We start from the raw sequence: 5,337 nt of genomic DNA on the forward strand, positions 1-5,337 counted from the left end.
GATTCCAGAGTTTTATGAATTCCATTATACTGCACTGCCTTCCACATCTGAGACACACTGCTGGACTCTGGGGGATACACAGGTGAGAACGTGGTCCCCCCTGCGCTCAACCAGCATTTAATTTTTCTTCAGTAGGAACTCACAGTGAAGAGCTCACTTGTCTCTAATTCAGAAAAGCACAAATATGTACGATTTTCTGGACCCAGCTCAAAAGACGTGTTTAACTCCTTCCTGAATTCAGAGTACCCTGGTGTATAGAGAAGTAACCAATAACTTAAGATAGCTTGTTTTACATGTGAATGTTTAACATACAACTTTTGATCAGGATTATTCCTACAAAGCTATATAAATGTTATGTGACTTTTCCCGTTTCTTTGGAATCGTTTAATTAAGGCCAGGATTAGGCTAAGGCGAGGCAGGCTCTCCCCTGGGGCAGAAAATTTAATTTTGAGAGGCAAACTAGTCTGTAATACACCCACCCCTGGGTGGCAAAAAGAAATAATTCTAGAGAAACTAGATTTTTGGCAATTTTGCATCCCTTAATCCATGATAATTAGTAGATGTTCTTAATTAATATTTAATTAACACATTAGCCAAGTTTTACTGAGCACTTGCTATATGTCAAGGCTCATGCTACCCTCCGGCTCTTTCTTAGAACGGAGACTCCCTCGGCCGATGTGAGTTTAGCCCTAGGAGAGTCAGGCACTGGAGCCCCCTACCTGCGCAGCCCTGCTTCACCGCTCCGGATTACTGTGCGGAGCAATGACTAATCGTACAGCCAGATACCAGCCCAGTGGGCAGACTCCAGCCTTCGCTGGTTTGGTTAAGACACTAATTTCATCAGTGAGGCTGAGGCGCCTGTATTGAGAGAGGGGATTTGGCAGCTGTGGATACCTGGCAGTTGCGCTGTCAAGGACTTCTGGTAACATTCACCTTGTGAAAGAAGTGCAAAAATACCATTTAAGATAAAACTCTATCTGGTCCATTGGAGCAAATTGATGCATGAATGATCGCTTAGCAGAGACATCCACTTATACGCCCTTTACGCTTGGGGGGAAAGCAAGAGGATGGCAACGATCGTCCTCAGAAAATCAGAAGCGCTTACCCTGTTGCGGAAAAGCAATAAAACTCCGCTGGAGCCTCTTGCATCTTGAGGCTAGGTCCAAGGATACCCCCAACCATGTTTTATTTTTTTAAAGATTTTATTTATTTGATAGAGAGAGAGAACACAAGCAGGGGGAGTGGCAGAGGCAGAGGGAGAAGCAGGCTCCCCGCTGAGCAGGGAGCCTGAGGCGGGAATCGATCTCAGGCCCCCGGGATCATGACCCAAGCCAAAGGCAAACGCCCGACTGACTGAGCCACCCAGGCGCCCCCAACCATGTTTTAGAACTCTCAAGTGAGATCAGTCACAATGTGATAGCCAGGAGACACGCTGACAAATAAGCACCTATCTCAGATTCCCTGAGGTTTTAGGTAAGCCCTAGTCAAATAGAGATACCAGTGGAAATGAATTAAAAAAGAATTTAGCAACTACTGTGACAGAAACCACACACAGACGTGCTATGTGTTGGCTGGAACGAAACCCAAACCTACAGCGGCTTCGTAATTGCAAAAAGAAGGGGAGAGAGATCAGCTTCCACGCTCTATCACTATCCCCCAATTAAGATAGGAAATGTTGGAAAGCCAAACTGTTTTTTAGGAGGAAAGGTCTAACTCAATTTGGAAATCTCAGAAAAGCTATGAAAATCGGAAAGCTCTCTTGTGTTGGGGTGTGGCAGAGGGGAGGATTTTTGTTTTACCACATCACTGATGTGTCTATTTGGATGTTAGCTGTGCTCCCAAGCATCTGATCTTTGACAGAAATGACCCGAATATATGCTGAGGTATTTCTTGTTTGCCATTTGTAAATTACATCAAGGCCATTGGGGACTCAAATTGGGAATGATTTAGGATAATGAGCAAATAGTTGAATGGGATTTATTTCAGATTCTAGAATATGCACATAGCCTCTGGGAAAGTTGGTAGACAAGGGCTGAACTCCAAAGGAGTTCAGAGCGCTGAACAGTGTAACAAATGAAATTGGCGGGGAAATGTTACTCTGCATAACAGTGTAAGGCTTGACTCTGCTAAGAAGAGAGATGTTCTCCAGGCCCAGTTATGCCAGGGGATACACCTTTAAAATAATTTCATTGCTCTTGTCTTTTTGTTTTCTCGTCCTCTTGTTTTTGTTCTTCCTTTTTCTCCAAGCCTTCCTGTGCCAAGTTCATTCTGATTTCTCTGTTTTAGTTCAGTCTTCCTATCATATATTGTTCTCATTTTTTATCATTCTGTCATTTCCCCAATCCTAGCCTTTCAATCTGATTAATCTGATTTTTAAAGTTGGTTTCAAACAAAGTATTCCCTTATAATCTAGTGACCTTTGCATAATTTCCAAAGTCAATACTTTTTAGTTAGGGCAGATTCATTCCTTCAAGCATTGAGCTGATTCAGCACCTACAGGGAACCAGATGTTTGGCCAAGTCAATACAGCTTTCTGTGGAAATTCTTTTTACCAGTATGGGTCAATCTGAGTCCTCTTGGGTATATCTGGTTAGGGATGTATTGGAGAATCACTTCCGGACTAGTTTATTCAAGTGCTCTTCAGCCCAACTATCTGTTTTTACTGAATTGAGCACTCTGTGTAGCATGCATTTAAAAAGAGAAAAGAGGTCTTTTTAATGTGGTTATTGAACCGGAAAGAGAAGATGCATTAGCCATCCACCTCCTTATTCTCCCATTACTGATCTAATGCAGGACAATCTCGTCTGAACATTTGCCCCTTGGTATTGATGTGGCTGACCATGGGTGATGTATTAATGGCTCCTCCTGGACCATGACTCAGTTGTAATGCGCCATCCTTCCTCTTTCTCACCACAGAGGAAAAGGGAGTCAGAAGAGTATGATGGAGTTTCAAGATAACATCTAGATAATCCGGTTAGAATACTACCTATAGCTGTCCCAGACCCTGACTAGGCTGTAGAATTTTCGAAATGTTATCCATTAAGAGGAAGTTTACTCTGCGGAGAGTGACAATCCTCCAATAGTTTCTTCTACTTCTACAGATCTTGTGGGGTGTTATGGGCTTAACTATCTCACCCCAAAAGATAAGTTGAAGCCCTAACTCCCACTACCTCAGAATGTGACCTTATTCGGAAATAGGGTCACTGCAGATGTAATTGGTTAATATGAGGTCATACCATAGTGGGGTGGCCCTTAATCCAATATGGCTGGTGTTCCTGTAAGAAGAGAAACAGAGACACATAAAGGGAAAATCCAATGTGACAAGGGTGACAGGGACTGAAGTGCTACAGCTGAAAGCCAAGGTGCCGAGGAACACCGGCTACCATCAGAAGCTAGGAAGAGGCAAGGAAGGATTTAAACTTACATATTTCAGAGGGAGCATGGTTCTGCTGACACCTTGATTTTGGACTTCTAGCCTCCAGAACAATGGAACAATGAATTTCTGTTTTTTTAAGCCCCCAAATTTATGGTACTTTGTTATGACAGCCCCAGAAAGCTAGTACACTGTGTGTGTAAAAAACGCAATGTCCTCGCTGCTCTGTGTCTTGGCTCTTTCTCTAAGTGTGTTTTCAGGAACAACCTCCAAGGGTGAGGTCATATCTCCATCTTGGACAAAAGACAGTCTTGTTTATCGCTTGCTATAAAAATGGTAGATTCCCCAAGCTCAGTGCTCCTCAGCTGTGAGGTAAGTCCACTGCACTCATCTGAACCATGTTCTGTCACCCCTGTGGGACTCTGGAAAAGAGGGGCTTGATGCAAACATGCTGGGACTCATGCCACCTGCTGAGCCATGAATTGTGTGTCTTCTGCCACCATCCATGAAATAGTAATGAGCTAACTTGTTAGCTAGTAAATAAGGTGAAGCCAATCCCAGATGTGGCAGATTTCTGAAGGGGCTATTGCCCAGCCCCCAAAGCTTTTATATTGCAGGGGCTCCTGTCTTCAAGGAGCTTGGAGATAGGATATACATGTGACAAGAGGAATAACCAACAAGACAACATGAGGGATGCTACAAAGTAGTGTGTGATGAATCATAACATTACTTAAGTCTCAAGTACTGGTATCTACAATAAAGATTTTTCAGTTAGGGAGAAAAGAGTACTGTGGGCTGGAGTGGAAAAGCTCATAGGTGAGCTATAAGTGGAATGTTGAAAGTGGTTAGAATTTGAATAGTAATATGAACTGGGGGCATGAGCTTCAGAAGGGAGGGTTGTTGCAATCAGCCTCTTCTATGATTCTATCGCATCTTGTTGACACCTCTTTGATAACACTTATTACAAAATATTGTAATCTAGAGTTTGCATGTCTGCTCCCTCTTTTGAGAGCTTTTTAAGGGCAGTGATATATTTTATTCATTTAAAAAAATTTGGCATCCAGGGATGCCTGGGTGGCTTAGTCGGTTAAACGTCTGCCTTTGGCTCAGGTCATGATCCCAGGGTCCTGGGATCGAGTCCCACGTTGGGCTCCCTGCTCAGCGGGGAGCCTGCTTCTCCCTCTCTCTCTGCCTGCCGCTGCCCCCTGCTTGTGTTCTCTCTCTGTGTGTCAAATAAATAAAATCTTAAAAAAAAAAAGACATTTTAAAAAAAATATTTGGCATCTGTCACATAGTAGGCATGTAATAAATGCTAGGTAAATCATGATTGGTGAATAAATGGCTGCACTAAAGATTGAAAATGGATGATTTGACAGAGCAGATTTAGTGGATGTAACAGGAGGACAGAGGAAGGTAACCTGGTGCCACATGGAAGAAGACCTTGAATGTCAACCTGGGAGCACTGAACAAAAGGAGACTGGGCTGCCATTGTCAGGTTGGAGGTGGTATTAGAAAGTTATTATAGGAAGATTTATTTAGTAGTGATGTGCATCTGTGAGGGATGAGCCCAGAAGAGGGAAACCAGTTAAGAAGATATTACGATAGTCTAAATCTAGGGGTTCTCTAAGATGCCCCACTATCACTTCATTATTTTAGAAAGATTCATGTAGGGGTGCCTGGGTGGCTCAGTCAGTTAAGCATCTGCCTTTGGCTCAGGTCATGATCCCAGGGTCCTGGGATCGAGCCCTGCATGGAGCTCCCTGCTCAGCTGGGAGTAAGCTTCTCCCTCTGTCCCTCCCCCCACAGCTTGTGCTCTCTCTCGCTTGCTCTCTCTCTCTCAAATAAATAAATAAATAAAATCTTTAAAAATAAATTAAAAGATTCATGTGATGTGACAGAGGATTAGGATTATGGCCCATGTGAGTCAGCAGGGAAAGGGAGGCCAGGATCACTGTCATGTCATT

This window comes from Mirounga angustirostris, unplaced genomic scaffold (assembly GCF_029215605.1).
Source record: "Mirounga angustirostris isolate CCGP_5_RB_7025 unplaced genomic scaffold, mMirAng1.0.hap1 SCAF_1, whole genome shotgun sequence".
Taxonomy (NCBI): Eukaryota; Metazoa; Chordata; class Mammalia; order Carnivora; family Phocidae; genus Mirounga; species Mirounga angustirostris.